Source organism: Saccopteryx bilineata, chromosome 5 (assembly GCF_036850765.1).
Source record: "Saccopteryx bilineata isolate mSacBil1 chromosome 5, mSacBil1_pri_phased_curated, whole genome shotgun sequence".
NCBI lineage: Eukaryota > Metazoa > Chordata > Mammalia > Chiroptera > Emballonuridae > Saccopteryx > Saccopteryx bilineata.
In genome coordinates, this window is record NC_089494.1 from 19128105 (window position 1) to 19151786 (window position 23682).

A 23682-nucleotide genomic window follows, 5' to 3' on the forward strand; every position below is an offset into this window, starting at 1 on the left:
CTGATAATCTCCCCCTCCTGTTGAAGTCGTGGGTTCAATTAATGCTGAGGCTTTTTGCCTGTTAAATTGTTAAAATGCGAAATGACAGCCCCTTTGCTGGTGAAGGATATTTATTTCAAATCCTAAATCAATTTCAGTCTCTTTCTTTCTCTCACCACTTTTCTCCTCCTTGCGCACCCCTCCCCTTTGGAACTTGGGAAAATCCAATTTCCTTCCTGCCTTAATCTCTCTCCAGCGTTTGCACTGGCTCTGCTCTGCCCGCACCTGCTCCTTCCAGCTGTGAGATCCCTTTTGGTAAAACACTTTGTGTCCTGCCAAGTTGTCGATGGACAAGACCCCCATGGCCGCTTCCTGGCTCTCTTAATGAACACAGTTGTTCTGTTCCACCGGGTCCCCAGGAGCTCCCCGCTTCAATCTATTAGCCATTGGTGATTTCCACATTTAGAGTGAGACCCCTGACCTGGGCCCCCGAGCGCCTGCTCTTGATTGAGGAAAGAATTTGAAATCTAGCACTCCCCGGTGCTGGTCCTAAGTGCTTTGGGTTTTACAGCCCCAACTCCTGTATCACAGGAATGTCAGGCTAAGCAGAGGGACTCCAGATCTGCTGTCTCCCCAGCCCTGCGGCTAAACTATCATTATTAATGACAGCAATCACCACCCAGAACTCAGGTAGTAAATAATAAGTGTCTTTCAGCAGTCACAAGAATGGCTGCAAACATTCATCATCTACACACCTCTCGAAATAGCCAGGGAAATGAGCAGCGGAAAGATGACAGTCAATTTCTATCTCTGTGTCAATGTTAACAGCATAGTTTTATTTAAAAAGAAAAGTCCAAAGCAGTATGAACTTCAGATGACAGTAATAGATTTTCTACAAGAAAAACAAAACAAAACAAAAGGATTTTATAGGTAAACAAGTTTGTAAAACTCTTTGTTATGGAAAAAGGTTAGATTTCTTTATAGAAAGACTTCTTTCAGACTTTAATATGCTAATGTGCTCTGAGAATCTCCAAGAGAGGTAAGTTGTGGTTCCCCAATATATTTGACCTTAACTTTATTTCTCCCTTTAGCATGCGGTGTGGCATCTTGCAAGACGTTATTCAGTGGTGTGCTGGAACTATTTAACAACTGGTTCTCCTAGAGTAGGGGAAAATGCCCTAATTAATAGTGTGTGCTGATTTTCATGGTGTAAATGCTCCCATCATGGCTGATTTCAAGCTGCCAATATAAAGTCAGTGAACATGGAGTTGAGATGAGATAGATACAATCAGCTTTCTGTGAGCTGGCACCCCATTTAGGAAATGCTGCTCTTGCGGTATTTTTATGCAATTTCCCACTTTCCACTGAAAATGGGGAAGTAAACAAAGCCAAAAATGCGACTAGTGTTGAATTCCACAGTAAAGCAGGAATAGAATCTGAAAGGAAATTCCCAGGGCATTGAATGTTGTTGACTTCTCTGGTCAGGGATCTGAGTGGACTTTCTCTGCCTTGAGACCAGCTGATGATGGATGTTCGATTCTCTGATGAAGTTTCTTGGGCAGGTCTGTTGTTGCTACAAGTTGACTGGCCTCTTGTCTACCTAGGATAGATGTATCAGTGCCTGTCCCCTCTTTGGACAGTTCTGTGACCTTCTATTCAGTTGGGGTCGGAACAGTCTTCCTGACCAACTTCCCTGCTGATACTGGGGAAACTCCCTTGGGCCTGTTGAATACTATTTATATAGGTCAGCTGCTAACACAAAGGCAACACATTAGATTTACATCTCAGCAGAACCACTTTCTCTTTTTTCCATCATTATCTTCTCCTAGATTCCAAGACAACACACCCTCTCCTGGTTCTCCTCCTGCTTCACTGGCCACTTCAGCTTTGCTGGCTGCTTTACTTGCCATCTAAAAGCTTGGGCTTTTTAGTCTTATTTTCTCAACCCCCCCCCTCTATCCCCTCCCCTCTTTTCTCCTCTCCCTCAATGATCCGATCCATTCTCATGGATTCAAATACTATTTTGTCTGATGACTCCCAAATTTATAATTTGAATCCGGACTTCTTCTCTGAGCTCTGGATTTAAATAACCAACAGCCCACTTGGCATCTCTATCTGGATGTCTCACAAGTTTTCAAACTTAACTGGTGCAAAAAGGAACTTGATGTCCCTGATCCTGTCTCTCCGTCAGCTTTCTTGATCTCAAGAAACAGCGTTTCCTTTGACCTAGTTGCCTGAACCTGAAATCTAGGAATCATTTTGTATTTAACTTTATTTCTTATCTCCCATATCTAATATATCAGTCTTAAATGAGTGATTTCACCTACTTTTTTTTTCTTTTATCCTGACGGTCATTGTCTTAAGTTCTGGAACACTTCTCTGGGTCCGTATTCTATTACTTTGACTTAGCAAGAAGAAAGTTCTAGGAGAGAAGTGTTTCAGCTAAATTACTCTTAATTAGATTTTCTTTTAATGCTTCTCCAGGCCAAGTTCTCCCAAGTGTCCTCCCTCTCTAACAGGACCCAAATGGGCTTTTCTTTGTTCAAGGGATCTGAGTTAGCCTGGACTCCCTTCACATTTCTCTTGTATTCGTTCATTGCCCCATGGAGTTTTCCATGCCAGGCCAAGCACCACTCCCAAAAGGAGTTGGGAAGTCTAAGGGGACAAGGAACCTTGGGAAATTTAAATAAATGAGGTAAATGCTTCAAAAAATTTTGGTTAGTCATTTCTCTCATTTATGACTTTGTTTCTAGGATGCTTTTGATTTCATGATGATTCCTCTGTATCCACTTCTCTCCTGGTCAGGCTGAGCTGTAAGATTTAAGGCATTTTAAGCTTTCTATTTTTTTTAGAGATTTAAAAATTTTAAATTAAGGTAAAATACACATAATGTAAAATTTACCATCTTAACTATTTGTAAGTGTCCAGTTCAGTAGTGTTGAGTACTTCACATTGTTGTGCTACCAATCTCTAGAACGCTTTTTAGCTTGCAAAATTGAGACTCTATATCTGTTAAACAACTCCCCCTTTCTTCCTCCTCCCAGCCCCTGGTATCCACCATTCTACTTTTGGGTTCTATCCTTTGACGACTCTAGGTACTTCATATATGTGAACTCGTACAGTATCTGTCTTTTTTGTGACTGGCTTGTTATACTTAACATGTCCTCAAGGCCCATCCATGTTGTAGCATGTGTCAGAATTCCCTTCCCTTTTTAAAGGCTGAATAATATTCCATTTGTAATGATGTACCACTTTTGTTTACTCATTCACTCATTACCAGACAGTTTAGCTGCCTCCACATTTTGGCTATTGTGAATAATGGTGCTATCAAGGTGGGTACACAAATATCTCTTTAAGACTTTGCTTTCAATTTTTGTGGGTATAGAACCAGAAGAGAATTGCTAGATAATTTATATATTTTTTTCAGAAATTTCATACTGTTTTTCATAGTGGCTGTACCATTTTGCATTCTCATCAACAGTATACAGGGGTTCCAGTTTTTCCACATCCTTGCCAATACTTGTTTTTCTGTTTTTGTTTTGTTTTTGACAGCAGCCAGCCTGATGGGTGGGAGGTGGTATCTCTTTGTGGTGTTGGTTTGTATTTCCCTAATGATAAGTGATGGTGAGCATATTTTCAGGTGCTGTTGGCCATCTGTATTATCATTTTTGGAGCAATATCTATTCAAGGCCATTGCCAACTTTTCAATTGAGTTGATTTTTGTTGTTGCTGTTGATCAAGCTTCTCTGAGCAGTGACTAATTTTAAACACCCCTTGAAGTGTTTAAACACTCATTAACCAATTTGCCTTTCATGTGTTGTTCCTGGAATATTGTGAGTTTTGTTATTTTTTAATGCTAATGAAATAAGCCAGAAATTAATCTTCTTCTCCTAATGCATATTTATAGTCTTCTTTTTTAAAATTGAACACCATAACAGATCATTTATTACTCTTACTTAAAATGTTATCTTTTTATTTATTTTTATTTTTTTGTGTGATAGAGACAGAGAGAGGGACAGATAGAAGCAGACAGACAGGAAGAGAGAGAGATGAGAAGCATCAATTCTTCCTTATGACACCTTATTTTTCCATTGATTGCTTTCTCATATGTGCTTTCACTGGGGGACTACAGCAGAGTGAGTGACCCCTTGCTCAAGCCAGCGACCTTTGGGCTCAAGCCAGTGACCATGGGATCATGTCTATGATCCCACACTCAAGCTGGAGACCTCTAGGTTTTGAACCTGGGTCCTCTGCATCCCAGTCCAATGCTCTATCCACTGCGCCACCACCTGGTCAGGTTAAAATGTTATCTCTTCTAACAAATTATTGCTTTTGGCATATCAAAAAAATTTTTGTTACCATTCACTTGTTGATTTTAAAGTAATCTCTAGATTTTATGTAGAGATCTATGAAAAATAATTTTATTATATTATAATTATATATTGAGTTATCAGTTGTATTCCTGGTAAGAGACCATTTCATTGTGCTTGGGTACTGATGAGAACTGAACCTCCTATAATTTCTATGCTTCTGATGATGAAAACATTTTCCATAAACTAACTTCTTGTAACTTATGCTTCAAACCTCAGTTATTCTACATTATGAAGATATTTACAGTTCTGGAGCCATAAGATACAGTTATGTCATATAACCTGTCCTACCTGGCACTTTTATGCCATGACACTGGTGAGTGAGTCAAGGAGTGGGTAGTAGGAATATTTCTGGAATCTATTCCTATAGTGCAGAGGTTCTCAAACTGTGGGTTGCAACCCCGGCGGGGTCGCCTAAAGCCCCTAAAGCCATCGGAAAATACATAATGCATATCAGGTATTTACATTTCGAATCATAACTGTAGCAAAATTACAGTTATGAAGTAGCCACCAAAATTATTTTTTGGTTTGGGGTCACCGCAACATGAGGAACTGTATTGTGGGGTCACGGTATTAGAAAGGTTGAGAACCACTGCTATAGTGGGACAGCTGGAATTATGGGAGAAACTGCAAACCACATTAATATATCCCACTAAACCGAAACTAAATGTACCCTAAATTAAACTATCTTTTAGCTAAATACCCTAAATACCAACACTACCCGACATTGGACGATGTGTGACTGAGGGAAGTCAAAATGGAAAGAGACAGTGATCTTAACTGATCGTGGTTAAAATAGCTTTCTTTTGTAAATCTGGCACCCCCCCCCAAAAAAAAACAAAAACAGAAAAACAAACCTGAAAGAAGTTCATCATGTAAACTATCTCTAGGACTCTTACCAGGGCCTTGAAACTGGCCTGTGCAAATGGGGACCCAGAAGCTTCAACTTGATTAATTTGGGGGGCACTCTGGTCTGGATGTCAGGTGGGCAAGCCTTGTCCTTCTGTCTTCCATTCAGGGTAAGATGAGGAGTGTGAAGGAGGGAAGTGATCTGGTCACTTTGTGTCTTAGAAACCCAGGCTTGCCGTTCAAGACCCAGCAGGCGCTCTAGTCTCCTGCCCTTCCTCTGCAATTACACACCACATGCTCAGTGTTCGCGGAATGGCCCATCTTGGCTGGGGAGTATGGATTTCCTGGTAAGATGTTAGCAAGCTGTGATATTTTTGTTATCCCCCCCCCATTCTTCACCTACCACAAACGTCCCTTTAATTGCTTCAGCATGAACCCCAGCTGACATTCCCCATTCCTCAAGGTCTCTCAGTCCCAACCTCACAGTAAACTCGAGACATCCCAAACAGGGCTGCCAGACGTGGCAGCTGGAATCCAGACATCACATCCGACTTGAACAATTAGCTGAGCTCCCATCCTGGGCTAGCCTCATTAGGGGTGTCCAGATGTCCACTGCTAGGGCTGCCTTCCACCCCTGGAGGCGGGTTGCCTCCCCAGGTGAGGCCAAACTAGTGTCTGGCAGAGGCTTGTCAGCGCTCTGAGAGCCCATCCTCCTGTTCAAGGCTGCTAATTGAAGCGGAGTAGGAATCGCGGAGGCACCGGCCATGGCTGTGAGGTCCCCAAGGACCTCTGGTTTCCCATGCATAGATGCCGTCTGCACATAGCTCTCCCCACCTGGGGACAAGCCCGGCTGTCACGGCTCAATCGGCTGTGAAGGGTGTTTGGGCACAGTCCTGCTGTTCATCTCCTGCTAGGCTCCCACCACAATCAACTGGGAACATCTGGAAAAGTGCAGGGCAGGGCTGGAGTGAGGAGAAGAAGGGAAGGAGAGCAGTAAACCTGCTTTGTCTTTATGGGAAGATTTTCTCCGGGAATGTGTGCTTCTTCTTTCCCATGTGGTGAGAGGTGGGGCAAAGGAAATTTCATTCTAGGTCAACCTGACAGAGGGCCCTGCCCGACACCAACTGTTACTAGGGCCTCCAGTACACGCCACTGGGGAGAGCATCCTCATCATAGTCTGTGTGAATGGTGCCCCCTAGAGTTTTGGGGTGCAAGATATGTGTGGCCATAATGCACTAGTCGTGCCAGTGAGACACGAACTGGACCAGAGGGCTTGTCTTAGGTTGGCTGGTCCCAGGCGTGAAACCTGAGACGTGGATTTGGGCATGACTTGTTTATTTGGGAGGTGATACCAGAAAACACCAGTGGGGAATGTGAAAATGAGGCGGGCAAGTGAAGGGGAAAGCTGTGTTAGGGAGTAGTAGGTTGCGTTTAGGATGACCAAGCATCCTGTCTGCTGTGGACCGAGGGACTCCCTGGGATGTGGGACTTCCGGTGCTAAACTGGGACAAGTTGGTCACCTTCTTTGTATTAATAACTAGGTTACTACTGCAGGCAACCGGGCTTAATCAACTCCATGGGGATAACCTAGGATGTAGACCATCCCTTAGAATTGTGGCACCAAGAGGTAAGGAACTGGAGTATTTATCCATTAACTCTTGTCTGTGGTTTTTTTGAGGGCTTCCCCCAAACATATTAGTTCTGTGGTATTTCTGCTTGCTTGCCCCAAGAGAGCCAGAGAAAGGAAAGAAAAGGAACCCAGAGATGAACAATACAGACCCTACCTTTAAACAGGCTGGTATCACCAGAAGGAAGCCTTCAAGGGGAAGAGGTCCTCCCTGAGAGGTGCCTTCTCCTGTGGACAGAGGCGGATCTCATGGCGGGCTCACCAGGCACGCGCCCTGGGCCCCGACTTCTGAAGGGCCTGCATACACTTTTTCCTATTGAAAGGGGGGCCCAATATTGTCTTCTGTGCCATGGGCCTCAACCGACCTTAATCTGGTTCTGCCTGTGGACCATTATTCTCTGCACTTCTCAGTTTATCACAAAGCTCCATTCCAGTCCCATTCCACCCTTAGCTCCTACACTCCGGGGAAGGCTGCCTTCAAAGGAAGGGATATGGCAAGAAGTGCAGTGGCAGGAGGCGCGGGGGCTGGAGGCAGCTGGTAGCCGAGTGTTGCCATGCTTGGTGGGCAGCGAAGCCAGGTTCGCTCTCCGCACAGGGCGCACACAGTGGGTTATCCTCCATGATGCTAACCTTGCTTAATCCATAGTCTGTGCGCTGCAGAGCCCTGGGGCTGAGGTGGATGGGGTACTGTAGCAGGGAGAACAGATGTACCACAAAGCTGTCCACACCTAATCTCCAGAACCTGTGACTCTTGTGTTGCATGGCAAAAAGTAATTAAGGCTGCAGATAGAATTAAAGTTGTTAATCAGCTGAATTTAACATAGGGAGTTTAATCTGGATTATCCAAGTGGGCCCAATGTAATCACAAGTGTCCTTATAAGTGGAAGAGAGAGGCAGAAGAGGCGAGTCAGAGAGGAAGATGTGACCATGGGACAAAAATGAAGCGATGCACTGTTGCTGGCTTGGAAGAGGAGAGAGGGGACCTCCTGGTCAGACTCCAGAAGTTGGAAAAAGCCAGGAACAATATTGTGCCCTAGACTCTCTAGAGACACAGCCTTGTTGGCACATTGGTTTTAAGCCAGGGAGATCTGTGTTGGATTTCTAATATTTGGAGCAGTAAGATTGTAAATCTGTGTTGCTTAAGCTATTAAGTTCGTGGTGACAGGACATGAGTACTGGCTCTGGCCCTCTCAGAGCAAGCCTTGCTTTGCTGTTTCACTCTTTTGTGCTTCCAAGTAAGATTTCATTCACACTTGGAGCTCTGGGGCTGAAGCTCTGGATGCCAACGCGCCAGGCTAGTGCAGTCCCTGCCTCCCAGGAGCAGAGAGTCCGGTGGGAGAAATGGACAGTGCAGAAGGCACGAGCAGTGGGCTACAGAAGAAGTTCTCTGCGAACAGCGTTCCTAGCCTGCATGGGAATAACTCTGACTTTCTGGAATTAAGGTTCAATCTTGAGCCACTTAATTGGGCCACAGAAATGTCTGCTGAACTGTAATTGAGTTGAGTTGAACTTGGGAAGTAGGCTCTTCATTTACATTACAATTTACCCCAATACGGTGAGTAAGCCCCGGCCTGGTTTCATCTGGGAAGGAAGGCTTGGTTAACAGGTGCTATGAGCGTCCCGAGACCTCTCTCTAGGGAGGACCAGAGTCGGCATTTCTGTTCATTTGATCTCTAGCTTTGTTCCCTCCACGCATCAGTCACGTAATTCCCAAGCCCCTTTCTTGTGGTCGCTGATATTTCTTCAGTGGCACTTTATTAATGTATTTGCTGAGCGTGTGCATCACCTGGGTTAGTGTCTCTTCTGCCCAGCATGATATTTGCACGCTCACTCGAGCAATTGTTGTGTTACACTGCGGTTTACATTCTGTGACTGTCCTGTGAGACTGTGAAGGACCTGCACGTGTAACTGCGTTTTACTCAGTTTTGTAGTTGACAGTACTTAGCAAAGTGCTGGGGGGTTTGGCATTCTCTAGTGGCTCACTAGATGTTTATGAATGAATTAATAAGTGGTGTTTTCTTCCGTGGAAATACAAAGGTAAGAGTTGTTAATTCTGACTGATGGTGGCATGCTTTATGGAGCACATGGCAGTTGAGCTGATTCCTTAGGAAGGAGTAGGGCAGGTGGGTAGTGGTGGGGTTGGGGGTGGTGCAGCGTGTGAGAAGAACGGCATGGGCCCCATGGCAGAGTGGGCCTGGGGGCTAGCGACCAGCCTGGTGTGGCTGGGGCCCAGAGTGCACAGATAGGCTCAGTGGGCATTCAGTTTAGGACTATAGATTGGGTGCAGATCACCAAGGGCTTTCAGTGACACGCCAAGTGTAGAATTTATTCTTTGGCCAATAGGAAGCAAAGGAAAGCTTTGGAAGGTATGAAAAAGTGGGTTTTGGTGGCAGTAGAATTTGTAAGGGCTTAGTGTTGAGATATTGAGGAGATTTTCCTAAGGTTAATGGTTCTGAGTTACCAACCTCAGAGACATTTCAAAATAACTATAAGTCACCTTCTAGGGCACGGCCTTGGTGGGAGAGCCTAGAAGAGATCTACGTAGTACTGAGTGGCCCTCGGGCCTAAGGAATGTTGGTTTGTGACTTTGCCTCTTAGGATTAAGCCCGTGTGGATGGTTCATCCTGGGAGAGGCCTTGGGGTCCCCAAACTTTTTACACAGGGGGCCAGTTCACTGTCCTTCAGACCGTTGGAGGGCTGCCACATACAGTGTTCGTCTCACTGACCACCAATGAAAGAGGTGCTCCTTCCGGAAGTGCAGCGGGGGCCAGATAAATGGCCTCAGGGTGGACACATGTGGCCCGCGGGCCGTAGTTTGGGGATGCCTGTGACCTTCAGAGGATATTAATTATTGGTCCTGTGTGTCCTCTTGGATCCAAGGCATGATAGATTACACCTGAGGTGTTTGCAGTCCTTGACAACTTGGCTCAGGAGTGCAAGCTCTGTGTCTTTTGTGACATCACCCAAAAGAAATTCATGGTATGTTCTAGAGGACTTCTGGGAAATACGCTGAGAAACCGTTGTGTGGTTTTGGATGTCCTCACCCTGGATCTCCACTGTGCCTGTGGATCTCCCTCCACAGGCGGGAGGGATGCTCCCTGGAGAAGAGGCGTCTTGGGCCTGGGAGCTGGATCATAGCCCCATATCTGAGTCCTCCTTTTTTTTTTTTTAGTTTCCTGGCCTAAGGTGGGCTGGGCCTCTGGGCCGGAAGTCACATGGATGAGAAAAGAGCTACACCCTTCCTCCATCTCTGTCCAGCTTCCTGTCCCCATAGAACAAATGAAGCCCAAGGGTGTCAGCTAAGGGTTTGGTTGAGATCAGATCTTCTGGTTTGAGGGCAGGGGGGAGTCCAGAAGAGCTCAGGTGGGCCAAGGGGAATTCAAGTGGCATCGGAGAGAAAGGATGAATGCTGGGGTCACCTGTTCTGCTCATCAGAAAAAAGGTCCAGAGTCTGTGCCCTGTCTGGATGGTCTTTTAGCATCCTCCAATTTGTCCCACCTGCTTAACCTTTCTCTTTCTTGGACAATCTTGACAATCAAGCATTTGCCGAAGAATTGTAGTGGGGTGGGAGATTTATTATTTTAGACTTTCCCTGGACCCAGGTCACGGGGGACAAAGTGGCACAACAAACTTGCTGGCCAGTCCATTAGCTTTGAAGAGTCACACTTGCTGAGTTCAAGAAATTAAAAAGACGTACCTGCAGGGAGACTGATATAAATTTAGAGCATGACTAGGTTTTGGTCCATGAAATAATTTGGGAGATATTGGTCTATTTGGTCTTGTTTGCGATCAAATCATAGATTATAGAATCCTCTAACCCTAGAGCTGGGAAGCATGTTAGCTAGAGATGACCTCAGAATTCCTTGGTCAACCACGTGGCATGTGTGAGTCCCTGAGCGGCTGGCTTCCCCACAGTGGCACCGTGTTCCTGCCAGGTCCGCGCCAGGCCGGGGACTGTGTTGAGAGGATGCTTCTTTGGCAGGAAGCATTTTTTATTTTTACATATATTTATTTTTTAGCTGTATTTTTCCAAAAGCCAGAGATGAAAGGCTCATCTGAAGTCAGTTCTCCAGGAGGACAGGAAATAAGAACCGACATTGACAGTGACTTTCTGGAACACTTCTCTGCAAGCTACCCCGTACCCTAGCCCGGGAGCTCCCTCTACTCTCGGCTTGCTCACGGAGTACCGCAGGCTGAGTCTGCGTATCTGGGCTCGGAAAGCTGTCAGAAGACAGGGCTGGGTTTCCAGATCACTGGGATCTGAGGGACTCCTGGGGACCCCGTGAAACTTCCCCAGTAGCTGGGATTTGGGTCATACTCATGGTGCTGACTCTCTCTGACCCTGGCTCTGCTTGGCTAAAGGAGAATTTATATTACAATATAAAGACCACAAAACACATGCCCTTCCCTCTCTTTGGGTTAGAGTCTCAGGTACCTTGGCCTGGTTTCTTAGGGAGTGTTGAAAAGAGGGCTGTGCTGCTTAGTTAGACAGGGAGGAATTTAGCTCAAAGTCCTTCTTGTCTTCTCTTCTTTGCTTTATATTCCACTGTATATTCCCTGTAATTAAATAGCTAAATCAGGTTTAGTTATCTGGCTTGATGGAAGAATCTAGAACACCGATTGTCTTCAAGTTCCCTCCTAAGAACCTCAACATAATTTTTCTATTTCAGTATTGCACACACTCTGCTTTCAGAGAGAGGGGAACAGAGACACAGGGATTAAAAAAACCTCCACTGTCCAATGTTTACTCCAGCGCTGATCTCACTGGCTCTCCGAACTTGGGGGGCATACACTGATATCTAAGAGACCCAAAGAGAGACTTCTGTGCAGAATAACTTAGCTGAGCCATCTTACATTTTTGCTCTGGGAAGATTAACCACTAATGCATGCTGTGGTCTTGGGTAAGCAAGTTCACTTCTCTGGACGTCTGTTCTCCTCCTGTGCAGAACGAAGGAGCTGATTTAGGTGGTCTGTATAAACCTTTCCCTTTCCGACATTCCCAGCTCCGCTCTGTCTGGCCCCACCGTCAGCCTTCTCCTTGCATGGGCGGGCGTGTGACCTCGTGGATTTATGGGGGCACTGGCTTTCCCCAGCAGCTCATTTCCACTGCTTATTACCATGGGGACGGGGGTCATTAGTCTGCTTTGCTTACTGAAACCTTCACTCTTGAGATTTTATGCAGTGATGGCAGCTTTAACCTTTAGGACTAACAGCAGCAAAAATTTTGATTGCACTTGATTAATCTTGGAACTGAAAAGCGACTTTAGGGAGCACTGGTTGGTGGGGAAGAGACTGGAATGCTTGACCCTTCAATAGCTGCTGATCTCCAGGGAGCTGTGTAGGGGCAGGACATGTGGGGTTTATATAGGCTGAGAAGGTGAGTTGTGTCTCAGTTTCTTCTTTCTGCTGGGATTTGTGTAGTCAGGTTGACAGTGGTTATGGGAGGGCATGGGTAGGGAGAGTGCTGTGATGTTATGTGGAAAGAAAACGGGAGAATCCTGAATAAATATCATTCTGTGGATGAAGAAGAATAAGAAGAAGGAAGTATGCTTTATCTAGAATCAGTTCTTAATGGTTAACCTCAGTTTTTTATTAATTCTATAGGTTTCTAGATAGTTGATGGCTAATATTTTCTCAAGGGGGCTGTAGGGTAAGAGTGACTCTATATAGTTGTGGTGTTTTCAACAGAGACCCAAAGATTCTGTAACCTGAAGTCCTGAAGTCTGAAGAGTAGAGAGACTCCTTCCCATCTAGAATTTCTGCTGCATCAGTGAGTACAAGGAGTGGTTATTTGGTGTGGCATCAATCCCTGTGAGATGCTCAGGATAAAAACAATGTGTCCCAGAAAATTCTGAAAATGCTGCCAACTCCTCTGTTGGAGATAACATTATAGAATACTATAGTAAACATTCAAAAAGTCCTACAGGGTGAGAGGAACTATTTAATTCTATTTTATCTCCAGACACCAAAATGCATTTGAGAACAGAACCAGTTGATTTTTAATATCTCACGCCACCTGTGCTCTGTGGACCCGACGCTAGGAAATGCTACCCCTTGGGGAACTCTGCTGGTGGAATCTTAGCCTGGGTCTCCTTAGCTGCCCAGATGCAGACCTTGCTCAGGACCCATGTAAGTAGGATTTTCTTTCTAGATTCTGGCAAAGGCAGTACATGGACTTATATCCCATTTTTGATAAGTTGACCAAAGGCATCTTAAAATTCCAAGTACAAGGTATAAAACCAAGAATAAAATGAAAGGAAAGTGAATATCTTTCATAGGTGTAACCGCTGGAGAGGTATACTACTCCACGTCCACGGAGGAGGCACACACTATGAACGGGAGGGGTGGAGAATAATAGTTAGCGGGTGAAGGTGAGGACAGTTTGCCCCAATTACCGTCAAATCCTCCAGCTGGAGAGAGAGAAACTAAAATGAGGGCTGTTTTAGGCCAGTTTCTTTAGAACGTAGAGCTGGAAGCAAACATGCTAGCCTCATTTTTTTTTGGAGAGGGCAATGTGAAGGCAGCAACAGTGAGGGGTAAGAAGATGGGGGCCTGGGGAAGACCCGAAATGGTGCATTATGGAGTTTATCACATCCTGACGAGAAGACACACAGCCAGGCATTTGGGCACAGGGAAAATATTCGGAAAGAATGTAAGGGATGGTCTTGGAATATCTTGGAACAGTCCTTTGGCGACTCGACTCTAGAGAGGGGAGAGAAAGGAAGAATGTGTCGCTGGATCCTTTCCATCACTGGCCTCTCATTATTCAGAGCTGACCTCTTTAGGCAGTGGCTGGCGAAGGCAGAGTCTCCGTGAACCCGGCTGCGCTGGGTCTGGGTGGGAGTTTCTGAGGCTGCAAGCATGCCAGAAGCCACACTGAAGCCCATCTCCTGCCCTGGGGGAGGCCGAGATAGCCGGCAGTTTCAGAAGATGAGGTGATGTCGCTGTAGCAGCCAGGACTGAGCAAGCAACTGAGGTCCAGGGACAGGTAGGACCAAGCAAACCTGGAGGGAGAATAACTGAGTCTAGTACAAGGACAATCTTGAGAAACAGAAATGGATTTAATATCTCAGGAAGGAGAATGCAGTAAATGCCAGACCGTGGGACCTAGGCATGATGACACAGGATGGGCAAGATAAGCCAGAGAGTAAGAAATCCAACCTGTCAACCTTCCCCATCACCCTCTTTCTTTTGACAGAGCCATTTTCTCTCAATGGAGAGTTGACAAGAGTCAATTTATACTTTTTGCCCAAACACCATTCTCCACCTGACAGCCACCTTTAGTCTGGACCAGGAAATGGGGGGCCTTAGGTGCTGGGAGTTAGATTGTTTGTCTTCCAGGCCACGACACGTTTATTTTGGTTCAACCTTGGATCACCTACTCCCAGAGATCCGTGCCTCCTTTGTGCAGAAACCCTCCTCTTTGTGGTCTCCAGCCTGACACTTGGTGGGCCTGGCCCAGCTGGGAGGCCATCTAGAGTTACATCTTCACAGGGGCTCACAAAGATTGTTTTCCCCCAGCTTCTCAAGTGTTTTGTGAAAGAAAAACAAAAAAGAAAGAAAAAGATAGAAAGTAACCGCTCCCTTTCTACCACATAACTTGGGCAAGGACTCAGTGGGTGCGGAGTCTCTGCCCCACAAGGCGTCCCGTCCTTCTGAAAGGTTCATCACAGAGTAGGATGCTCCAGAACCATGGGGCAAAACGAGGCTCAATGGGGCTCAGAGGTCTGCGGCTTGGAGTGAGGTCACAGGGTTAGACCGAGGTGGACCCTAAGCCTCTTTCCAGTTGTCACATTGTAAGCTGCTGCTATTTGGCTCAGGACGGTTGTGTAACTTCCTAAGGTCACACAGCAACATGCAAAGCACATTGGATTCAAACTCAAGGATTCCTAAATCCAAAGTCTGTTTGAATCTTTTCCTTATCTTACAGTCTGATTTCTCTCTTAAAGGCTCTCAAGCTTGGCCGACAGTGATAATAGGGGGGGTTCTTTGAGGTTTTAAATTCCCTTCAGATTGATAGCACAGTACTGTCCCCAGAGGTGAACATTACTAAAGTTAGATTAATTTAGAATTAGTAGATGTCAAGATTTTCTACATTGCTATTTTCTCTTTGTCTTCCTCAGAGACTGGCCCTCCTATGAGCCTAGAAAATACTTGGGGGATAATCCTGTCTCTAAGTTAGGGCTGGACTTCCTTGTGGCTTAGAGAGTTTCTGAGCTGTGCCTGGGTCTGGGACAATTAACTACTGTGACTATGCACTCAGAGGTCATTGAGTGTGGCCATTCCCCAGCTTCTGAGCAGGGTGATTCTTGAAGACCACAGCAGAAGAAAATGGTCTTGCTTACTTATTTTTGTTCTGGTTAATAATTGTGAGATTTATCAAAGTGCCATTTACTAATGCATTTGGATATAAGTGGAACATATGAAAGAATTGCTTTAATTTTGACTTTGTTTTAGAGGTCCTTCCAGACAACTTATATCACTGCTACATAAACAGTTCAGGCCATTGTTAGCACCATTGTTATTTCTAAAAGAAATAAGATCCTAGAACTAAAGTTTATTAAAGAAGGCCCCTAGCTTCTAAACATGCAATAATTAATTCAGAAATATCATATGTGTCCCGTGGTGTTTCTTAGGTGCTACTTTATTGCAGAGGCAGAAGAGGTTCACTTTCTCTTTATTAAGACCAATATGACTTTCTTTTGGAAAATCAGAAAAATATTTAACAATAAAATGTTGATGCTAGAAAAGATCTTTGAGAGCATCTAGTCCAGACATAATGAAAACACATTTTCAAATATGTTTTATGACTACCTGGAGCCTCATAAGGAAGTTTCAGGGGTACCACCAACATTTATTTTATGCACATTTTATCTTGAAAAAAAAACCCAACTGTTTTAGAAGCTCTGATAAAAACAGTACATATATCCTACATTTTAAGGCCTTTGAGAATTCCAAAAAGTTAATTCGTGCTGCCATACTGTTTAGAGGAATGTTAGTTGCTGTAAAAAGTTACACAATGGATCAAGCATATTAGTAGAGTAACGCCTAAAATTGGTGTTTCTGAATGCTGGAAAGTTCTTCAAGCAGAGATATGGGGATCCAGGCTTCTTCCATCTGTGGCTTCATGGGACTTGCAAGTTTTCTGTGTCCCTCTGCATTGAACCAGCAGAAGACCAAAGAATATGGAACATTGTATGTAGAAGGTTCTTTGAGGACTGTGCACATCCATCCACTCACATGCTATTGGCTAGAAATCTGTCATGTGGCCATATGTAACTGTGAAGGACTCTGGGAAATGTAGTCTGCCAGTTTACCAGCCTTACTAGGTTACTCTTTTAGGCACATGCTTGGAAATCAGACCTATTTATCTAAGGAGGAATCATTTTTACACCATTTATCTGTGTGAATCTAAATTTTGAAACTGTGTAATTAAATTTAACAGAAGGTATCAGCTCTTATTCATAGCTCAGTATATATTTTTATATTCATCAAAAGCCTACTTTTATCCGTTCTGTAAAATATGAAGTTCTCCTGCTAAAAAACCTTGAAAAAATACAGATCAGTTGCTATTTCCCCATTTTATAGGAAATAGAGACTCAGAGAATAATACCTCCCCAAGGTTGTATTGATGAAGAAACAGCTGGTGTTTTAAATCAGACTTTCTGGTGCTGAGTCCACAGTCTTTTCTTCTATTTCACTTCTTCCAGGGCTTCATGGCCTTCTTAGCTTGGATGTGTTTCAGCCTATTTTCATATTCTTACTCTGCAAGCGAAAGACCAGCTGAGACTTGAAGGTTCTTAATTTTGTCTGTAAGATTTATCTTGCATTTCTGGTCCAGCTGCTTCATGAATCAACATTCAAGAAGCATTTATTGAGCATCTATTATATGTCACACATTGTGCTGGGAGCTGAGGATGCTGTGATTCGATAGACACCTTTCCATAAGAGTCCTGCATGGTAGCAGAGGAGCCAGATAATAAATAGTAGAAGAAGAGTGTAAATGTATATATTTGCAAATAGTTGCTATGAAAGAAACAAACAAGAGGCTGAGATGGAGAGAAACTGGGGAAGTGAGGTCTGTCAGATGGAGTGATCAGGGACCCGTGGGCTTCTTGGCCCAATCTTGGACACGTTCCAGGTGTGGCCGGCCAGGTTTGTGAGTCATGATCCTAGAAGTCATGGCTTCCTTCCCCTCCGAGCATTACCAGTGAGACCCTTGGCCCAGAAGTGGAGGTCCTTGGTGTTTTGTACAGCATCAGCAACATAAAACTGTCAGTGGCTGCAGAATGTGCACAGATGTTAGAATAAGTACAAATAATTAAAAGAAGAAAATGAATCCAGACTCCTCCAAGAACTAAATAAGAAAAGGGTTTCCCTGATGACTGATGAAGTAGTTAAGTGAAATACAAAAGACAAATAGCTTTTCCATTTTTTAGAAAAGGGTAGGTAGGGGAAAATTTTTATTAACTATTCATTGGCATACTTGTTGCCGTTCCTTTCTCTCTGAGTTTTTACATCTGTTTTTTTTTTTTTATCTAGAGCAGAACCTTTCTATGCAGGTGAAAACAAAGGCAGAAGAAGCAAGCCCATGTAGGTGGTGGGTACTGAAGTGGACACAGAGCCTAGAGTAAACATAGAAGCGTGTGGGGTGTGTATGTGTGTGCGGGGGGGGGGTATGTGTCATGTGTATGTGGGTAGTGTGGTGTGAGTGTGGTGTGTGTGTGGAGTTGAGCCCCTGCTGGGCAGATGATCAAAGGCCTGATGGGCAATGTTGAGGAGGAGAGCAGGCACCAGCTTTGTTACCTGAAGCCCCTCCGAGAGGGAGGGGCCAGCTGGGAGTACGCATGCGCCTCTTAGAACTCCAGCCCGTTTGTTAAAAAGAGACCTTAAAGGGAGCCTAGTTCAACCTCCCCATTTCCTATGTGAAAGGAGGTGGGCAAGGAGAGAATCGCTGTGCTCAGACTTGCCCGAAACGGTAGTGATTGGAGCCATGTCTAGGACCTCAGTCAGGGCTGCTGTTCCCACCCCGGTTCCGGCCTGGACTCCATGGGACCAGAGTGAGGGACATCACCCTGCGGGTGGGGGTGAGAGAGAAAGGGAAGAGAAGGTGTTATAATGTACCGCACCCCAGATTCTGAAAGGCACTGTACTTCATTTCATTGAGTTCACATAGAGACGCCCAGTCCAGATGAATTTTGAAGAGTTTTATTAGAGGAGAAAATTTTAATATGCCGGCCGTATATGGCTGACACGGGGCATCTGCAAGCCCAAATGGTGCAGTCCCAAAAATAGTTCAGAGGCTGCTTATATACCCTTGATCACACACAGGCAGGGGAGAGCATGACATTATGGCATGGGCTGGCAACATTTGTTTAGGGGTATGTTAAGCCTAATCCGGAGGGACCCGAACCATGGAAGACAAGAACAAAGTCCTTCGATTACACATCAAAGCTTTATTGTCTTAGCTTGGCCAAGCGGCAGCAACTCCGTCAGAAATCTGAGGGAGAGCGAGCCGGCTCTTTGTTCTACCTAGTTTTTATAGTTTTGCAAGCAGGAAGTACAGAAGTAAAAAATTGCAATTAGGAGCCCTTTACCACTATTGGTTATAGTCATATGTCCTTTAACATGATAGGACCATGTTCAATTTGCAAGCCATACATCATTTTGGAGAAAACAAAATTTACAAGCCAACACAATGGTAGAAAGATGTCTCTTTACATATTAAAAGGCATTCCTATATTATCTAGTGTTTATCTGCCATCTCTCTGTCCAGAGTCACACGTGTTAACCACACGCATTTACATAGGAGAGGTAGTTTCTGTGGGGACAAATGCCCGCAAATGGCTCATTGCTATAAGAAAAGGTTTATTTTGGTTTTTCTCTCCCTGCACCTGGCTAGCCATTCACCCCTTTCCCCACAGGTGTGGTGGAATGTCTGGGGATCCATGTTTTCCTCCCCTTTGCATTTACAATACAATGCCAAGGGCCATCCTGACTATGCCAATCACACAGTACAGAGACTATTCTCACAATTTCTCTGCACACCTTAACCCAAATTAATGAAATGTTCTTCAAGCCTCTTAAAATATGAATACTGATTCTGTAGCTTTTGGTACTTTACAACACCTGCGGGTGAGGTGGTGCAGTGGCTCCTCAGGATACACAGAAACATTAAGACTTTCAAGGTAACACAATCAAAGATGTTTACAAATCTTTCAGGGTTCATCTTCCCTCACTAGCCTAGAGGATTTTATCCTCAAGATTCCAGGAAGGGCCTGACCAGGCGGTGGCACAGTGGATGGAGCATCAGACTGGGATGCAGAAGGACCCAGGTTCGAAATCCCGAGGTCTCCAGCTTGAGCGCGGGGCGGGCTCATCTGGCTTGAGCAAAAAGCTCGCCAGCTTGTGTTCAGGGTTGCTGGCTTGAGGAAGAGGTCACTCGGTTTGCTGAAGGCCCCAGTCAAGGTACATATGAGAAAGCAATCAATGAACAACTAAGGTGTCACAACGAGAAACTGATGATTGATGCTTCTCATCTCTCTCAGTTACTGTCTGTCTGTCCCTATCTATCCCTCTCTCTCTCTGTTCCTGTAAAAATAAATAAATTAATTAAAATCATTAAAAGCTGTAAATATATATATATATATAAAAAGATTCCAGGAAGGGGGAGGAACTACAGTCAATGAAAGGTGGTATGTAAATTCTGCCTCCTATTAAAAGAGAAGAAGTTTCTAGGTTAACCTTTATTTTAGATTTAAAACTGAATGACCCATTGTTCTTGCAAGCCAGAAACTTCTACGTTCTTCTCCCTCCCTTCCCTAAAGGAGGGACGGGACAGGAAAGCCTGACCTTTCCTCCCAGAATATCAATATCTTTGTTTCTTTTTTATTTATTTCATTTTTTAGAGAGGAGAGGAAGAGACAGAGAGAGAGACAGAGAGAGAGAGAGAGAGAGGAGAGACAGAGAGAGAAGGGGGGAGGAGCTGGAAGCATCAACTCCCATATGTGCCTTGACCAGGCAAGCCCAGGGTTTCGAACCGGCGACCTCAGCATTTCCAGGTCGACGCTTTATCCACTGCGCCACCACAGGTCAGGCAATATCAATATCAATTTTTAGCTTCTTGGTACCTTACAACAAAGGCAAGAGCACCATGGGGCTCACCACCATCCATTTTCATTATTTAAAATCATTTTCACTGCCTAAAATTATTTGTTACCTAAAATGTGTCTCGTTATAAACTTTGTTTCTAACGTAAACATTATTTTTATAAAACATAGTTTAATGTTTAGAGTTTTACACGTGATTCCAAACTGTTAAAAACACCTGTCAAATACGTAAAAATGGGACAGCAACAATGTTTCTTTTAAAAATTGATTAAATTAGTTGTGTTCTTGCTAAAGGAAAAACAAATGTTACAGTTCCAAGGCCAACTTTTGCTCACTTATTCCAATAAATAAAATTCTAAAAACAAACAAACAAACAAACAAACAAACTAATGAAAGGAAGCCTTGCCATAGTGGTTAGGTCAAAATAAAAAAAAGTTATATTTCTGGAGACAAAGCCATGCCCTGCACCCTTTGAAAGCTGGAATGATATGGCTAATTATAAAAAGGATGGGGACTAAAATATGGCCCAAGGTGACCACTACTCAGGAGACATACTTCTGACATGCTCTGTCATGCTCGGTGCCTTTGGCCATGCGACACGCTGTGCCTGGAATGTTCTCCCTCCTCCCCACGCCGCCACCCCCAGCCCAAGTTTACCTAGCCAACAGGTACTCTTCTTTCTACACATGGCTCCGGTGTCACCTTTCCTGTGAAATTGTTCTGAGCTTCCCAGATGTCGAACTTCTGAGCCTCCCAGATGAAGAACGGACTAACTTTGATATCCTTCCTACCTTTTCCCAGACATCCTTCATTGGGCCCACATGATACTGAATTGCATCCACTATTAACATAGCTGTCTTTCTGAAACAAACAGTAGCCTGGACAAAAGGAATCTTATCCGGGCCATCTCTTTGCATCCACTGCACGGAATGCTCAACCTGACAGATACAGACACTCAGGATAGCTGCAGATGAGGTGCTGAGGCTGAGAAAGGCCCACGCTTAGACCACCAGTGGAAGGACTTCCTGCCTGACCCGATGAGGCAGGGGGTGGGGGGCTGCTCGCATTACATCCTCTGGCAACGTTTAGGAACAGGTGAGGGCCTGTGCATCTGGACTGTGTTAGGGACGACCCTGGCTCAGAGAAGGGTGAGGGAGGATACATTTGCCCCCGTGGAGCCCCTTTCTTTCCAGTATCAGTCTTAAGAAGCCAAGTGCAGCTTAAGCAGAAGCTGCGTTCTTAAGGTCCCGCCGCAGGAGGCTATGTTGGCCCGGCTCCCCGGAAGAGTCAGAGCTTCTAGGTTCTGAGAATTTGTTCCCTAATCTCTGCTTTCAGGACTCCCGGCGGCTGGAGTCTGCATGAAAGGGGCCTTTGTCTGATATGGGAATGGTTTGGGGCTAATCTTTCCTTGGAGGCATTTTAATTCACTTTAATGACTCTGCCTCCTGTCAGGCTTTTCTTCGGTGGCGGAGGGGTTTGTTAAAGAGATTCGAAGGAGGAACAGGAGCCCCCAAATCTGGCCTTCCTCAGAGGGTGCTGGCCCAGAGAAAAGAGCGTTCTGCTAACTGTATTAGGATGTTCTGGAGTGCGTGGGGAGGGGGCAGGGTGGAGAGCAGGGACGTCGGATATCTAATAAACACACGCACGCATAAATACTGCATGTTCTTGCACCGAGCACGTCCACCAGCCTGCTGTGTCTCCCCCCACCCCAGTCCTCTCCCGCTGACACTGGGGGAGGTGAAGCAGACAAGACAGAATGATGTCATCCCTAGGACACTGTCCTTTTTCTCTCTCTCATTCTCTCCTCTAGTTTTGTATAAACACAGCTGTTTGTGAGGAATGCTGGCTTGGGAAAACATAAACCATCCGCATGAATGACCTCTGCTCACCAACGCACATGCTTCCTACTGAATGTGGGAGGCTGGAATGCTTTCAGCCCGGCGGACCCATTGTCCTCATGTCTCCACGCCAGACCTTTCAGCTTGCTGGTTGTGGTCTGGGGTGACTGGGATCAGGGACCACGCAAAGCCCTGCAGACCAGACAGAGGTCTGGTTGCAAGTGACATCTGAGACAACCTTGTGAAAGATTTCTAGAGGGCCACAAAGAGGGGAGGAGGGCTGTTTGGGGCTGGGGGACATGGTAGAGGTTGGAGGGGTGGGTGCAGGCACTCACTGAATGACCAGTCTTGTCCACGTAGCTGCCAGCCTTTGGGGAACCAAATAGCATTGGTGGGCTTTGGACTCAGGCTTAAGGCGAAGCTCTTAAAGAGGGGTGTTGGGGCAATGCCCCCCTTGCCGCAACAACTCGTTCCTCCATTCTGGCCCATTCACAGTCACAAACTGGGACCCAAAGCCTTTTATCCTTTTAAGGAATAGAAAAGGGGGCAGCTAAAGGGAGAAATCAGACCTGACCTCATGCTGTCCAGCTCCTTTGAAACCCAGCAATACTGCGGCCCCCGACAATTTATTGGTGGTGGTTTTCCATTTCCAGATGGTGACCTCTGGATCTCGTAGGTTAGGGTGGTTTTATTCTAGCTGCTGAACTTGGCATCTGAGCCGAGCACATGCTTGCTTGCTGGCCCCCTCCCTGCCCCCAGCCCAATCCATGAAACCTCTCTTAGTGCTCCACTCGCCTGCGTGGTTTTGTGGATGCAGCTGCAAGAGAGAGGTAACGAGGCTCCCTGTGCCTCCTGTTCCAAGGGCCGGACACCCACCCTACCGTGGCCCAGAGCAGCTGTCACTGGAAATGAGTGGGGTTCAGTGTGAGAGATAGAGGGGCGGGTGGTGAGCCAGTGGTCTTTCTGAGTCACCTCTGGGGCTTCCATGGGGAGAAAGACAAGCTGTGATCTACTTTTCCATGTTAGGTGAGTATTGCAAAGGTATGCGCTCAGAGCCACTGAGGCAGCATTTGGCTCCGGCTTGCCTCTCTGGCCGGCAGTCTGCTCAGACAAATGGGGGTCTGCGTGCTGTGTCAGGAGGGCTGCTAGACGCTTTCCATCTGCTCATAAGGACACCGCATTATTAAACAGTGTTATTTTATAATTAATGATAAACAGATAAAGGTAGTTGAAGAAATATTACCCAATGTGCTGATGATGGTGCTGGAATTCACACCAGTTTGAATTTCAGTGGCCATGCGTTCCAGGAATTCAGAAGGTGATAGAAGGGGTAGGAACAAAGGAACAAACCTGGAAGACAGAGGGCAGCTGCCTCAGTGAGGTGATCTGAGGAATAATAATAACATCCCTTACCTCGCCAAATAGTCCCCGTGCAGCCTGAAATCAACATCACGGAGCCATTCCTTTCGAGTTAAGCAAAGCTCTGTTTTCGAAAGCACATATTTCCGGGAGGGGAAAGTCATTTAGCCATTAAAATGTTCTATTGAAGAAAAAAAATCCTTTCATTTTCTTTAAGAATGTTTTACTTTAAATTGTGTTCCTTGTAAAGTAATCCTTCAGAGAAAGGAGTTTGTATCAGAATAAATGTCGGGGAGGGGACCTCTTAACGGAGCTGAGAAGTGTTAATCTTTGACATTTACTCGTATGAGCACATTTTAAGAAATTCCTAGAGACTGATAAAATCTGTTAGGGAGAAAAGAAATTTCTCTCTCTCTTTTTTAAGTGGCGGACTATTTCACCATTCTGATTTGAAAAGGAGATAGACACGGTGTTAACTTTCTGAGGTATACCGACGTAAGTGTAATCTCTTAGGATTCTGCTTCAAAGAAGGAAAAAGAAGAAATTTGGAA